Source organism: Panicum virgatum, chromosome 6K (genome assembly GCF_016808335.1).
Source record: "Panicum virgatum strain AP13 chromosome 6K, P.virgatum_v5, whole genome shotgun sequence".
Lineage (NCBI taxonomy): Eukaryota > Viridiplantae > Streptophyta > Magnoliopsida > Poales > Poaceae > Panicum > Panicum virgatum.
In genome coordinates, this window is record NC_053141.1 from 16780550 (window position 1) to 16797552 (window position 17003).

The window sequence follows — 17003 nt, forward strand, 5'->3', positions numbered from 1 at the left end:
AACGATACCCTTACTTTCTGGGTGAAATGCTATAATGGTATATCCGTGCGCATGCGGATCCATCTGTAATCGTATTGATTATGCCACGAGAGTGGCACCCCATGGGTGCAGTTGCTAGGATGGGTTCGGCGCCCTCATTTCTAGTGATTGCACAAAGGACTGCCAATAGGCATTTCTGGCGCTGTTGCTAAGGATTAACCATTTCTAGTGATTGCGCTAAGAAATGTCAACAAGCATTTCTGGCGCCGTTGCCGGGGATGGCATGTGAACAAAGATATTGTGCTGATATTAACTTAGACCTTGTACTCAGGATATAGTCGTTACTCTTTCAGGCTAATGTCACTTTAATGTACTCATCCTGCAAAGCTTCTACAATGGGCTCACAACGACATCTCGAGCCAACATTGATGTTGCTACTAGAGGAGCCTTACTCGACCTGACTATCGCCAAAGCAAAAGAATTGGTCGAGAAGATGGTCTCCAATCAGGGGTGGAGCGATGAACGACTCCAACCCTGCACCAAGGGCACGAATATCGTCAAGGAGATGGATATGATCGTTGCCAAACTGGACGTCCTACTGAAGCATCTCGGCGAAAAGGCCGAATTCAAGAAGCATAGAGAAAACTATGCCCGTGCCATGGAATCGCACTTCACGTGCGAAGTCTGTGGTAATGAACGACACTCAGGGAACGACTGCCCCGAAACCCGTGAAGACTGCGCCTACCTCAACAACAACAACAATGGGTACCGTCCACAACAAGGAGGCCAGGGGTGGAACTAGCGACGTCCACCTTTTCAGGGAGGTAATAACTACAATCCTTCTTATAATTCGAATTCAATTCAAACCAACCTCCCTTGAGAGAAATTGTTCTTGGCCAAGTTAAAATCAACGAAAATATAAATAAAAGGCTTTTGGCCAATGACAAATCCCTGGAAAGTTTAAATATCAAGCTTGAAACTTTGTCTTCAACTCTTAAAAACCAGTCAAGTTTCTTTAAAAAGGTTGAATCTCTTCTTGCTCAAATAGCTACTTCCGTTCATGTCTCTGAGAATGTTAAAGCGGTGACCACGAGGGGTGGTAAGTCCACTCGTGATCCACCACACCCTAACCATGCAGGAAAAGCACCGGCAACCTAGGAAGAAGAACAACCAACAGATCAAGAAGAAACCAGGGAACTAGAAAAGGGAACGGCTCCACAGGATTATATTGAGACCAGTTTCTTGTCGTTCCCCACCCGTAATAAGAAGGCAACCGTGGATGAGCAGGTTACCCATTTTATTGAGATGATCCAGAAGATACATGTTAACGTCCCTCTGCTGGACGTAATGCATGTACCGACCTATGCCCGATATATCAAGGACATCATCAACAACAAACGGCCGCTGCCCACCATAGAAATTGTCAAGCTCACAAAAGAGTGTAGCGCAACTATACTCAACCAACCCCCGGAGAAGAAGAAAGATCCAAGATGCCCCACAATCACGTGTTCAATCGGGGCACAACACTTTGGCCGTGCCTTGTGTGACTTAGGAGCAAGTGTCAGCGTGATGCCAAAAGCCGTCTACGACAAGCTAAACTTCACACACCTCACACCAACCCCAATGCATCTCCAGCTGGCAGACTCCTTGGTACGGTATCCAGAGGGGATTGCAGAAGACGTACCGGTAAAAGTTAGGGACTACTTCATCCCTGTCGATTTCATGGTGCTGGACATGGACATTTCCAAGGATACACCACTTATTCTAGGAAGACCATTCCTAAGCACTGCGGGGGCACAAATCAATGTTGGAGCCGGAGAAATCCGCTTCAATATCAACGGCAAGGAAGAAAGGTTCCCATTTCAGCCCAAGTTTGAGCAATGCTCTATGATCAAAATCAAGATTGGGCCAAATTCACGAGGCATACAAGAAGTTGTGGTAACACCACGAAAAAAAGACAACATGGTCAGCCTTATGAAAGAAGTCATAAAGGAGGGTAAGCATGAAGAGGTGGTAATACCAGTCCAGACTACTCCACAAGATCAACCCTCCTCATCAAGAGTGAAAAAAGCGGAGAAAGCATAGCAATCCGCCACTGCTCCTCCCAGGACGGGTGATCAATCATAATCAAAGAGGAGTCGTGCACATCGGACTTTAAACGACGCGCCCTTGCCAAAGGTAAATTAGTATTTATCTCATATTTGTTTTCCGCTTTTCAACATTTTCTTTGCACCTTATTTGTTTTTCTCCACTTCATGTTTGAAATTTTCAAAATTGTTTTCTGCATGTTGGAATTTTTCTAGCACTTTCCCTTTTTACAAAAAGACCAAAAATATTTTTTGAGTTTTAAAATCCTTTGGGAAAAATAATTTGAACATATTTTTTGAGTAAACTTTTGGCCGTGCACCATATTTCCAAAGTTCATAACCGTTGAGGAAGCATCTGGCCAAAAGGGGGCACCAGGGGGCCCACCTTGGAGCCGGCCTGGTCGGCCGATCGACCCAGGACCAATGGCTCCTGAGGCCCACCTTCTCCAACGGCTACATGACCATTGTGTCTGGCTCTTCCTCGGGTGCACTCGCCCAAATTCCTTTAAATAGAGGCCGAGAGAGGGGTGATGAGCACTCATGCTCACTCTCTCCACTCTCACTCCCTCTCACACATTCTTGCTCGGGTTTCCTTTGGATTTTGACTCAAGTTTGATTGCAAGAACACTCTCTCTCTCATTTCTTTGCTGCAAGATTGATCACATATTTGGAGGAACAACTTTTGGGTAAGAGTTTCATTTTCATTTCACTAATGAAACCCGAATCGAGTTGTTCTCGTTCGTTCTTGTTCATTCTTGTTGCAAGCATGAGAGGTGCAGGGCGGAAAATTTCCGGAGCTCTCAAGAGGATGACGAGGTTGGGCTCGTCCTGTTCGCACGGCGAGTCGAGCTCTCATCATTCCCCCGAACCTGCACCAACACCGACTACAATGGATTATGAGCAAGACGAACAAGAAGAACAGTTCGAGGAGCAAGCTGCAGAACCGCAAGCCGAGGACATGGAGATAGATGAAGATGATGCACCATACCTCGACCTTCAAGATGACCGCGAGCGTCAAGCCTACGCCATGATCAAGAATCGAAGCTTTGGTCGTACCAGAGCCTTCGATTCGGACCTTCTCGAAAAAACAGGTATGGACATTGACTTCGCTCGTGTTTGGCATGCGGTTGGATGGGATGGTTTTGTGCCCATTGAGGAGAATAGTTCTCGTCTCCTCACCATCCAGTTTCTTTGCACTCTTCGGGAGGTGGACGATGGTGTTTCTTTCCGACTTTTTGGAGTTGAACACTATTTTAATTGGAGAAATTTCAGTCACCTCCTTGGTTTTAGCGCGCGCTTGCCAGTTTCCCTTGCAAAAGCTTGCCGCAGTTTTGATCGACATGAGTTTTGGGGTTTGATTTCGGGTCAAGTTGTTCATGGCAAGTTTGCACCTCGGTGCAATGACATTCAAAATCCGACTCTTCGTTTGATGCACAAGTGGGTGGCAATCAATCTCTTTCCAAGAGATGATCCACGACCAGTGTGGAACGATGAGTTGATGATATTATACGCCATGGTCAACAAAATCCGAATCTCCCCCAAACAAGCAATGGTTAAGCAATGCCTCACAAATTTTCGGATGATGGGTCCTATTGAATGCACTTCTTTGATCACCTGCATCGCATCAAACATGTGAATCTTAGATGGGAACCCCGTTCCCTTCATTGAGGAGCCCCGTGTAATGATCGATGAGGCGTACTTGGTTCAAGGCCACACACTCAAGAAAGGCCCGGATGACTCCTTGATTTTCTTTTCGCTTGGTTATGCAAATGAAATCCTGTTGCCAAACGCGGGGTATCATCTGTATAACTGTCGTTCGCTAACCATCTCTCTTGTTCCACAAGAGGAGAGTCGTAGGCATAGTATTTCTGGTCTTCCTGGTAGGGTTACAAGAAGCAGGGCCAGAAGGGAGGAGTTCATGCAGCAGCAACCTCAGCCTCAACCACAGCAATATGAGGCTGGTGGTTCGTCATGGCAGAGTGCCAGCTCCACCGAGTGGGCACGGCAGGCCTCAGGGCACCGGTCCACCAGTTCCAGCTCCAGTGGTCCCTCGCGACGTACAGCTTTGTCAGAGGTTTCGCCACTCTAACTCGGCAGATGGGTGAGCTGAACATGCGCACCACCAACATCGATGAGTCGCTAGGCCAGCACATCGAGTCAACTCAAAACTGGCAGTGATACACATGAGAGAGGATCCGCAACCTAGAGCAGCAACAGTAGCAATCCCAGGAGGAGTGGAGGACCTACTACCGTTGGGCTGGGTTTAATCCCAACCAACAGCAGTGAGCTTGAAGCTAGCTTGGGGGAGGACCCCCATGAGAGGTACCTTGTATCAAACTCTATCTTTACTGCTTTTAAAACATTGCATGAAACCAAACAAAAATTTGCAAAATTCTGAAAATCCATAAAATTTTGCATAACTAAAATCAAATAAAAATTGGCAAAACCTTTAAAAACCCAAAAAAATATTTACTTGCTTTCCAGTATGTGTAGTAAGCATGTGTAGTTTTTCCTTGTTGAGATGATGAATAGTTGCTCTGTTAGTTCCTTTCATATGCTTAGTTACAACCTTGTGCTCTCCCTAAGTTCTGTGTTTGGTGGCTAGATGTTCAAACCTTAAGCTTGAAACTTGTGGGTAGCAAAAAAGCAGAATTCGAATCTAGGTGGTTGTGGGTTATGATATGGCTGAAAAGAGTTGCTATGATCTTCTCCTACGTGATGCTTGATATCCGGAGTATTTCTTTTCAAAAATACAAAAAAAAATAAAAGTTCATCGGTGATATGCAATTCCCATCCAGAGCCATATGGGTTACAAGTTTGAACAGCTTTTCCACATATGTAACTTGTTTTCTCATTGAGCTTTGTCAAATTGTTGTGACCCTTTGTGAGAATCACTTCATACGCCCATGATCAAGATCACGTACACGACCACTCACATGCTATACTTCTAACACCTGGAAGATAGCAAGTACATCCATCCATCCACAAATAAAACTCCATGTTGTACCATGTTTATCTCTCTCCAAAGTTATCATCATAATGCATGGACTATACAAAAAGAAATAAAAGATGCATACCCAAAGAAGGTATGCCACATGCCCACAAGGCATGTCAAAAGAGAGAGAGAGAGAGAGAGAAAAGATGCGTACCCAAAGAAGGTATGCCACATGCCCACAAGGCGTGTCAAAAAAAGAAAAGAAAAAGAAAAAAAAGAAGAAAGAGAAAATATAGCCCATACCAAAAAAAATTATAAGGGAAAGAATTCATATGAAGGAGTTTCATCCACCATCCACCAAAAATATCCACACACTTGCACATCTTGATCAATGCTTATGACTTATTTCTCCTGTGGATCCGGTCTTTGACTTAGCGAAATATGAGAAGCAAGTTTGCCATTATATTCTCCATACCTACAGATCCACCAAAAAGAAGCCATTAGAAATTGGATGAAAAAAGAAAGGCACATAAAAAGGCCTTGGTGAGGAATGAAACACATTGAGCGATCCGAGAGATCACCCGAGGAACTACAATATTTCTTTTCAAAAAATTTATAAAACCTCCGGATTGACGGTTGAACAAAGGAGTGGTAAGTGGTACTCTACAAGCCGTTCTGACCCTCAACCGCCAAAGATGAGGATGATGCTATAAGCCCCACAGGAGTAAGGTAAAAGATGCGAACAAGGCCAACTTATTCAGAATAAAGGTAAGAACACTCGGTTGTGCCTTGTGCATAAGTCAGGAATGCGACATTGTAACAACTCTTGATCAACAACGTAAGTCTAAAACTTTGCTCGGGACGAGCAAAGGGCTAGCTTGGGGGAGTTGTTGACGGTGCTTAAGTGCTATTTTCACCCGTCAACTATACTCAATAATAAAGGAAAACTACATGCCTTACTCATATATTTGTATCACTAACCTCGCTCCATAGTTGTTTTCGAGTTTTGTACATTTCAGATGAGCAGGAATGGAATAAGACGAAAACATGTAGCAGGCGCCATACAACTACGCAGAATATCGCATCCGGCGTCACACCCTTACAAAGAGGGCCCACATGTCTGAGGAAACGGGGCCTCCACCCAAGATGCACCAGAGGATAAGGATAAGGATCAAAGAATATACCATCCAGCAGAAGATCAGGCCGAGAGGCTGCCAGGTGGGGTCGGCCGAACCTGGCCTGGTTCCCGTCCAGGTGCACTTCGAGGAGGAGTGGCTGCCAAGGCACCTGATCACCTTCCATATGTGCGTTGGCGGGAAACCGATCTGTAGAGCTATAAATAGGCCTCTCCTCCACCCCCCCTCAACACACACACACACACACACACACACACACACACACTTCATTCCATTCTCTCCAAGAAGGCTATCCTCTCTCTTGCTCTCTTAGCTAGGTAGTGGAGCTAGGCTAGTTCTCTTTAGCGAGCAAGTCGTCCTCGGGGTCGTTGAGCAATCCTCGGCTCCTAGTATGGCTTTGTATCCGACATGTCAGACTTCTATTCATAATATAGAGTTTTGCCATGGTTGCTTTGCTATCTTGATAGTTTATCAATCTATACTTAGTTCGTTCATAAGTTATGCTACGGTCTTGGTTAGGCCAGATGATCCGGGTACGGATAGAGGTTCGTTGTGCTTTCGGGCTTGCTCTAGTGTTTTACTCGTCCATCCGAAGGGTGGGAGACCTGGGGGCACTAGAGTAGTGACTCCATACACGAGCGTGGTGCTCGGGTATGCGGGATCCTTCGGATATGACCGTGTTCCACGGTGTGACTGGGGTAGACGGCAGGTGGTGACAGCCCTGTCCGTCCAGCGTAATAGCGGTGTTGCGTTTAGCGTACTCCCCGACGTTCGGGTTCGGTGTAGGAGTTCATGCAAAGAGGTAACGGGACTGGATGTACTCCGGTGCGGGACCTTCTCCTCGCTATCCCATTTTCCTGGCACCTGCAGTCCTAACCATGATCTAACATGACTCCAGCTTTGGATAGAAGCACTAGGACACCTAACCTAGCCTAAGCTCCAGCTGACTTGACGTAGGATAGAGTAGTTCTTTGTTTTATAGTTTCTCTCCTTTATTCCTTCCTCTTGGAGTGTGGATGTGTGCTGTGTCACATTACCCTTGCTTATTCTTTATTTGTACTTACCCCTGTTAGAGTATTGCCTATTGCTTGAGGCACAATGTCATGGTTAATGTTGAGTACAATAGAGTATTGCCTATTGCTTGAGGCACAATGTCATGGTTAATGTTGAGTACAATACCTTTGCCGCTGCCGTCCTTTGGGACACTAATAAATAACGATACCCTTACTCTCCGGGTGAAATGCTACAACGGTATATCCGTGCGCTTGCGGATCCATCTGTAATCGTATTGATTATACCACGAGAGTGGCACCCCTTGGGTGCAGTTGCTAGGATGGGTTTGGCGCCCTCATTTCTAGTGATTGCACTAAGGATTGCCAACAGACATTTCTGGCACTGTTGCTAAGGATTAACCATTCCTAGTGATTGCGCTAAGAAATGTCAACAAACACCAGACTTGTAACAGGAAACGGGACAGCTGAGCCGGTGTTCGAGGAGGCTGGGGATTCGTGCTGACGGCAGGGGCGCCGGAGCCAGCCGGGCGGGCTGCGATGCCAGTCCATGCATGTGTGGCCCGGCGGCCACAATATCTCTATCTCTTAGGCCAGTCGCTGTGGGAGTTTTATGGACACAGATACCTAGACTGGGAACTAGATAACCGTGCCAGATGAGTTTCATGGTGATAAAACTCTCCTCACATCCCATGAAACTCTATCCTTCTCTCTCCATGTCACGTAAGCAAAATTGATAATATTTAATGCCATAAAACTCTCCTTAAAACCCCCACTGAGACTGGCCTTAGGGGTGAAAAAGGTGCCCCTAAGGGCATCCACCGCCCCCTCTTTAGTTCAAAAGTTTGTACTAGTTTTCTAAAGTGGGAGCTCATTTTGAGAAACTAGTACAAATTTTTGAACTAAAGAGGGGCGGTGGATATCCTAAGGGCCACCCATTTGCAACTCTACTATCTCTAGTTATGCCTTCCATTCGCAGTCGCAGACCGGGAGTAATTAAGCCTCTGCTCGTTTCTAGGATTGAACTTTAGTGCGATCACATAAATTTTTTTACTATTTAGAAGTATTAAATAAAATGTAATTAAAATTTTTGCTATAGATGAGTGCTAATTCGCAATATGAATCTAGTGAACCCAATCAATTCTTGATTTGCTACCGTGATACTATAGTAAACATCCACTAATTATGGATTAATTATCTTCATTAAATTTGTCCTATGAATTAGCTACTCTAGAGGTTGTACAATTAGTACTATAATTAGAATTTATTTATAATACTTATAAATAATAAGATTACTTTTGATACGATGGGCTAATGTTTAGCTCACGGGAAGCGAAAAACCTCTGCAAGAGGCCGGAGCAGCAGTGGCCAGCTGCTGGACAGAGCTAGACGGCACTTAGCATGGCTGCATGGGTGCGGGCGTGAAGCTTCGACTTCCAATTAACTGTAACCTAGCTGGTCGGTGTGTCATGTGGGTAATGTTGGGACATCCAATTAAGACGCCTGACGACCGTTGGTGGACCAAACGTCCAAGCCTGCGTCTGCGAGGACCAGGTTCCCTCGCGTCACTGCAATTTGTCTTGCAACAACGTCAACCTGCGGCCATGAGCAATGCCGTGATGGCCATGTTTGTTGCTGCTATAGTTTTCCGTTGTTGTCTCTCGTCATCGCTAGCTCGATATCATCACTGCTGCCATCAGGCTTTCGCATTGAGAGAACCGATTTGACTAGGGAATTGAAGAAGATGGAAGCATTATTATTCTGACTAGTAGAGTGCACATGCGACGACACACATGTGTTTCAAAAAAAATCCTAATACATGTGCACTTCAAACAATATTAATTTCTAAAACAGATTCCAAATCCTGTCAAAATTAAAATACCATATCTCTACTACTTTTGTTTGCCTTCCAATATCTATATGGTTTTTATTTGGTTTTTTCTTGTTACCCTTTTTCCCACCGTTCACTTTGTTGTTGCTAGTGTTTTGGACGTACTGAGACAAAGGTACATGCCTGCTCATGAGATTGTCTTGCACATCTTTGATCAGTTGATCTCCTCATCTTTCTCACTAACACATGCATATTATTTGGCACCTAGCATATGCCATAATCACCAGAAATCTTAAGGCTACCTCTGAATGTCAATTACTACACAAATTCAACCCATTACATATGAAGAGTGAAGGGACCCATTGATTGTTCTGACATATGAAATCGCGTCGGCAATGCATCTTAACAGAAATGATAAAGATTGAAGCAATGAACTGCATGATCTTGATTGCACCACAAGCCCACGATCATGGAGAGTTGCCTTATCTTTTCTTGCTCCAACTCCTCTCCAGCACCTAAATTCTCAAAAAAAAATTGATTAAATAGATTAATATCAATTAGCCTTACCCACAATCACCGAGCACATCATATCCTCTTCCTAATATCGACTGCTTCATCCCAAACCCAAGCAGCCTCGTCAATACATCGTGACCACAAAACCCAGGATGAACGCACCCTATCGGACGAGGGTGTAACAGATATAATTGGAAAGAGGTATCCAGCTTAATTTCTTTTAGAGCAATAACCCTCTTATATGCTGATCAGATTTGCAGGTAATCAAACACGCATTTCAGATATGCCAATGGTATCTGAAAAAGCATGGCTTTCAGAGCTCTATAGAAAGAAGAAAGGATAGGAAATTTGCCAAATGAAGTGTAAGGACCAAATTCACGAAAGCCTTGGAAAAAAGCCTGCGGTTATCTATAATTCTGTATACTATAAAAAAGCCGTCAGGAACAGAATGAATGTATGGAAAATTCAGACATAAAGTGTCATGTATTTGTTATTACTGTTACATCTTGCATTAGTACAAAGAATGCATTATGGTTTCTTCGAGGAATAGTACTGTATCTTGGAACAGAATACTGTGTTGAAAAGAATAGGGAAATTGTCTGTTGTCCATGACCATGAGCATATAAAAAGTAAACCAGTTCACCTTTATTTCTCTGTCAACTAAAACAGTTCACCTTCTTAATACCAGTTGGATACTTGGAGGCCAAGAAAACCAAGTCATCACAAATGCAGACATACATATATGTTGAAACTACAGTAAAAAGTCACAATAAAGCCAAACCAAACCACAACACTATACAAAATTAAAAAATGGAAATATTCCAGTATTAGGAAAATCTAATCAGATCAGAAAAGCATATCTACATATCCCGATGGGTAAATTTAACAAAAAGAATGATTGATATCTTCATATATATCTTAACTTAATCTGAGCTATAATCACAGTGCCATGCAATTAGACCCTCATAACCAATTGATAATGAAGTTTACATGAGTTTGTATCATGATTCTATCACCCTCAAAACAACATTAGTCAAGGTATAAGGACAATCTCACCATTCTGCTACATGGCTAGATGAAGATGCATGATTTTCTCAAAAAAATTAAGCTATGCTTGAAACTACCAGAACCTAGCTATCATGAATTTGCGCAGCATCACAAAAATGATGCATATTAGGATTATCCAAAGTGAATCTAATGGCAATATTCAAGAAGGAAAAAACTTGATGTGTTAAGAAGGAAAAGTATAGTGCATATACACAGTTAACTTCTGGACAGGGGGAACCAACAAAACAATGAACACGGCATAAGCACGGCCAAGAAACAAATATATCTGCACCAAGAGTTTCACCTGAATAAAAAGCAGAGGACAGCAAAAATATTACCTCTTTGCAGATATTCTCCGTGACAACTTCCATGATTGAATTCCTAGTCAAGTGTCAACCAAATAAAAAAATTAGTATACTTGCAGTCAAGAGGATCTGCATGCATCCTTGTGATACAAATTAGGACATAAAGATTGATACTTTGAGATGTGCAAAAAAAGAAAAAGAAGAAGAAGAAGAGATACACCACAGAGGGGTTTTCATTCCAGTATGCAGGATATAGCTGTCTCTATAGGCTCACAAACTTTGCCTTGAAATTAGGAACATGAACTATGATCCATGCCAATGATGCATCCCAATAAGTTTAAAACAGGTCTTTAATGTGTGTGAAAAAATAAAGAAGCAACCAAGTGAAAGAACAAATTTATTCTGCTTAGCAAATGGCTAACTAAACAAAACTTTTAAGTACTGATTGCAATTTTCAGATGACTCTTATCTTTATGTTTCACAAAGCCCAAAAAGGCAAAATGCATGCTGCACAAGGACACATGCAGTTCTTCATCCTTGGAAATATATGTTACCTCAACTTGTCGAAGCTGCTCCCAGCATGCTCAAGACACATTTTCATGAACAAGGTCACTGCATTGCATGAGACCAATAATATAAGCAGGTAGATAATGGAGGAAGTATAAATAATTTTAATACCATGAATGGAGTTTCTGCAGGAGTGCAGTAATATCACGAGGTTGCTGATCAAGAGCATATATGGCTAACTTTCTGGACCAACTGAACTTTGGGCTCCATTCATATCATCGTCAAGCTATTTTTCGTCTCTGGTCTACTGGTTTGGTATTGAGATGACTCTAGATCCACTTGTTCATCTAGCCAGGATTTTGACAGTGCCCAACAAGCTGACTAAGAAAAGGAATGAAAAAGATGGATCATGCACCAGCGGTAAAATAACCTAAATCTTAACATACCTCCCAGTCAGTACAGACTGGCAAAATGAGCTTTAAGTTACTGCACTGTAAAGCATATACAACCATCTCATAACGACCACCATTTTGTTCATATATTTTCTGAAATAGCAGTATTCCAAATGAGTGTACCAAAGAAGTGAAGTTAAAGAAAAATCAGAGGAGTTCTTGAACATGTACAGCACTATGTCAAATAAAAAGAAGCATACTCTAGAGTTCACCTCTGAAGCACAGTATGACGCCCACTTCCAAAGACGCCACTGCTGTCCAACACCACCTTCCAATTCAATGGCTTGTATAGTTTTGGACTTCCCATTCTTGAGCAATGCATCCAGGGAAGGGAACATATCTATGCCACCAAAAGGGCAAAGAGTGGCAGCTCTCCATGCCTGAAAATACACTCAAGAGTCAAAGCATCACAAAATAAGTAGAGATGATATGCAATAAATAACATAACATAGTCTACACTGGCTGATCTCAAGTCGAAATAGATAATCAGGTTGTGTGCATGCTGCAGCTGCAAATGAATGAACATATATTATTCTTGAAGAACAATGAGAGATTAATTTGCTTTTTGAGGGACACAAGAGATTAATTTTGCTCCTCCTTGCAACGGATGAGAAGTCAGACCTATGCCAACAGCAAGCTGTCTATTTACTCGGTAAGTTGGGCAAGTTGGCTCTGACGAAGAGGATAGAAGTAGAAGAAGAAGCCATGTGAGTCTTGGAAAATTTCTTAATTCGCATTCGCTAAATCACCATCTTGGCGCATACAAAAATCTGCAGCCTATTTACACCTGATGACATTTGGATCCATGAGCTAATACTTACTCTGTTGTGCTAATTAACTGATGGATTAGTGTGTCTCTAGATCACCATCCCGGACAGCAGCCCCAGGTTCAGGTCCAGTGCCGCGTCAAACATGACTGACGACGAAGATGACATTTTAAACCTGAACATTAATCTAAGAACTTTAAAAATAAATCAAACTGGTGCTTTGCCTTCTAAGAAAAAATAGAATTTTAATAATATATATAGTCCCAATTATTAGTAACCTGCCTTCTAACAAAAATATCATCAGCCACCCAAGAAAATAAAACATTTCATATCATTTTAGCAGACATCAAAAACATCCTGTCTTGCCTATTGAAAATAACAACTGAGTTGAATTAATGATTTTCATCAGCTAGGCATTCTTTTAATAATATACATTTCTAAAAGTTATTATGCTGGTATTATGTTTCAATAGTGGTGTATTCTAAAAATTAACACAAGCTGTATAGATAGCAGACAACACAGAAATAGCAGATCAGTGCTAAACTATCCAAATTATAAGCATCTCCATGGTAGCATGGAACCAGCAGCACCCATTACCCTCTAAGCATACTATTTTTACCACACAAAACAATATCTATACAAATCAGAATGAGATATTTATTACCTGTCATCACTTATGTACTGCATACGCTAATGTTCCAAAGAACATGAGCCCTTCCTTTCAATAAAGCACCGAAAACCTGCAATATTTGACTGGAAGCATTTTACATAGCATTCCAAAGAAAAACACTGCAGAACACAGAGAACAGGACTGAAGTGCTCTGCTGAGACTATCTGCAATAAAAGGCTATTTTTATCTGTTTTGTAGCTACACTACTGTCACTGTACTGGAGCATGTGAAAAAGGTTCTGCAGCGCCAAGGGAATACTTCCTGATGGCATGTCATTTTTAGTGGTTGGCATATGATACACAGCCTTAAAGCAGGAGAAAATAATCAGTGAAGTGCAGTAGGAACCTAGAATGTAAATGAATGGTAATAGCACCTTCCTGAAGGACGGTATCATTCACAAGATAACCTCTACTTGGATCATAGAGCTCACTCAAAAGCATAAAAGATGTGAAACCCCAATCACTCTCACGAGCATTAAATTGATTATGGGTATCTGCAGACACAAACGCAAAAAAAACATTTGGTGCTAGATACATCTTTAGAAAGAATCATTGGCAAACAAAGGTATCGACATCAGTAGATCAAGAACAATATGCATCATTATTAATCAGCTATAATTTTTTTTTAAAAAAAATATGTTACATCGCATTTGCAAGCATGGGCTTACCACCCAGATCTTATCTTTGGAAATGGACCAAATGTTCGCTGCCAGAATACCCATGTAAATATAGATAGAACAACAATCAATCCATCATCAACCATGGAACATACATTATAAATTAAGATGTGAAAGATATCAGTCACACTTCCTACACTTGTTTTATCGCTAAAGCTAGATGAAATTCATTGTTGTGAAAAGCACACGAAATACGGAACATTCCACTCAGTTTAGAGGGGTTTGGTAATGCTACGAATTCATCCAACAAATAATCAGAGTATAACCAAGTAAGCATTCAGTCATTCAGGATATCGTAAACACCCCCATACCCACATCCATGGTCCATACCTTCTTCTTGCACTGCTTGAAGAGTGGCGTCACCATGGAGTGGACGTCGCTTGGAGCAATTGAGGCGGTGCTGGCCGAACCCGGACAGGGGTAGGGGTGGGGTTTGGTTTGGCAATCTTGTTCCTCGGTGGCTGGAGCACCCGGGCACAGGAAGACAAGCGGCGGCTCGGCGCAGGGAGACAGCAGGCGGCGCCGCTGCCCTGGACGTCGGAGTTTTAGATCATACCTCCGCCAAACAATCCTGGCGACTGATTCCGATCGTCAGCCCATGTCAATTAAGCTACTCTGCAGTCCTACGTCCGCAAAGAATGAAGGGTAACTTCACAACTCGCTGTGAGCAAGACCAAAAGGCTCAGATTTATCAAATGCATGACAGGATTGGGTAGTAGGCGTACCAGGTGAGTGAAAGAATAGTTTAAACATAAAAAATGACAAATAGAAGGTATAAAAAAATGAAGCTTAACACCAAACAGTTCTTACTGCATTGTTCATCCTTGCGATGCATAAAAATAACATATCCATCTTTAAGCTCCTACCGATTTAAAAAATTGGAAAAACAGAGAAGCTAGCATCTTCTGCACAAGATTCTAATTAAATATCATAGATCATATTTAACTTGCTTGTCACAGGCAAGATTAAATCCAAAACATTTGTGGGAAGTGTAATCACTAAGCTGCTGCTGATTTAAAAAATTACAAAAACTGACAAGTTGGATAATTCATCACCTGTAACCTCCAACCTGCACGATCGGCAAGCGAAATAACAGGGATGACAGCAGGAACCTAGAAGGTTCCCTACATGGACAATTCATCGAACAGTTGACCAGCAACTCCAGATTCACTTGGACACAACACAACGATCTCCATGCAGATGATGGCCTTGCAAACCTCCCCCTGTATGTAAAACACAGTGGGGCAGAGATGGGTCCGCGCGAAGAATGAAGTAAGGGAGCTCGGGCAGGGGGCAGGCAGCCTGGGCCACTTACGATGCCGAGGACGGTGAAGTAGTAATTGACGTCGCGCAACCGTCCGCCGCAGTTCGGATCACCCGAAAGCTTTCCTCGGAGAGCGTGAAGATGGCGCGCACTGACGACCTACGCGGGCGGTCCCTCGTCACGGAACCGGCGCACACGGCCGGCGTCGGGCGCAACCGGCAGGGAACCTAGGCCACCGCAGTTCAGGCTCCAGCTTGGAGCAGGCAAGCACACGGCCGTACGTCGACGGGAGGCCGGAGGGCGCGATCGGCGAGCGGGAGAAAATCCGTCAAGAACAAGAGATAATCTCGTACCATTGCATCTGGCGCCTGGAGAAGAGAGGGGGCATGTCACCGAGGTTATTGACGGTGGTGTGGACGGTGTAGCCGCGGTCGAGGAGGAAGCAGACAGGCCATGAGCTGATGAAGCCGCTGCCTCCAGTCACACAGATGAGGTCACGGCGAACCGTGCCGCCGTCATCCCCGGCTGACGCATCTCGGCACGATGCGCGCTTTCTTGTGGACGGTGCGCCGCGGCAGCCTGGCCGCCGCACGCTGCGCATTCGCCCCGCCGCGCGCCGCGCCTCCGCCTCCACCTCCGCGCCGCCGCGGCCGCGCCCGCTTGGCCTCGCCGCCTCCGCCTCCGGGCCGCCCCGCCGCGCACTCCCACCACCCGCGTGGATCCGGCGTGGTGGCCGCATGCGGGGCCGGCAGACGACACCGAGCGCCCGCCGCTGTCGTGAGAGAGAGAGAGAGAGAGAGAGAGAGGAGAAGGAGGAGGGAAGGAGGAAGCGAGGCCCCACCGCCGCCCCACGCCCGCATCGGCCCTGCCGCCGCTCCGGCAGGCCCCGCGCCGGCCCCGTTGCCGCTCCGCGCAGGGGACCGAGCAGGGGAGGGAGGAGGGGTGCGCGGTGGGGGAGGGGGAGTGAGGAGGGCCGACGCAGCGAGGTAGGAAGGAGGGGAAGGAAGGCGGTATGGCATTGAAGGGGTGGGCTTAATGCAATAATCTGGAATCACGGAAAATGCTGCGCGGTGAAAAAAAAACGACGTGGGGGAGGGGGGCGCCCTCGCGATTGAACTAGCGGAGGAATTGTTTTCAGTCTGTTATTTTTCTCTGTCAAACATTTAGTATTTTTAGGTGGTCTAAAAAGTGGGATTTGTAAGGTGAGTATGGGATCAGCTTTGGTGAGAATTATTTCAATTATCATGGATTTTTATAGTATAAATAGATATAGATACAGTGAAGTTAAACCCTAGCTAATACAAAGACGAGTTGGACGAGCAAAGGAATGAAGTCTCGCCCGAAGATTCACGAGGCAAATAAACACAATTTTGTGTTGAAGACCCTGAGAGTACCTATTTTTTTTACTTCTAAATTAAATTTTGGCTGAACACTTAACGGTCTCCTAATTCTTCGCTGGGCCAACTAAAAATTATCCAAGATCATTGCATTGAAGGGGTGGGCTTAATTAAAGAGCTTGCGTGCTAGCGGTTTGACGTGTGAAGTGCTAACTGAATAGGCAAACTCTACTGTGCTGGAGTGCATACATGTTGCATCCTATTGTGGTATTAGAGCAACTGCAGCAATAATCTCTAAATCAGACTCTCCAAATGTTAAATAATGGTTTTAAAGGTCTCTAGAAATGGAAAGTGGAGTGGATTTTTGGTCTCCCGAAATAGAGGGTAGAAGTCTGCTAGAGTATATTTTTAGCCCTCTAAACTTAAAATAGGGGTGTTTTAGAGGATCTGCTGGAGTCGGAATAACTGAATAGCTAGTGCAACAACA

General features: G+C 44.0%; 1 long non-coding RNA gene across 10 annotated transcripts; it reads right to left on the reverse strand.

Annotated features, from left to right (window-relative positions):
- Window positions 1-9147: 9147 nt before the first annotated feature.
- On the reverse strand, window positions 9148-16166 carry LOC120711915. 10 transcript variants are annotated; one of them, XR_005690529.1, is made up of 11 exons: window positions 15231-16161; window positions 14971-15138; window positions 14246-14538; window positions 13613-13732; window positions 13234-13309; window positions 12624-12744; window positions 12015-12182; window positions 11522-11895; window positions 11398-11455; window positions 10877-10919; window positions 9148-9493 (listed from the first exon to the last, which is right to left on the reverse strand). It is a non-coding gene; the product is annotated as an uncharacterized LOC120711915 (long non-coding RNA). The 10 variants fall into 10 exon arrangements; XR_005690534.1 differs by having other exon boundaries at window positions 11398-11895; window positions 12003-12182; window positions 15231-16166; XR_005690536.1 differs by having other exon boundaries at window positions 11398-11895; window positions 12624-12756; window positions 13585-13732; window positions 15231-16166.
- Window positions 16167-17003: the final 837 nt, after the last annotated feature.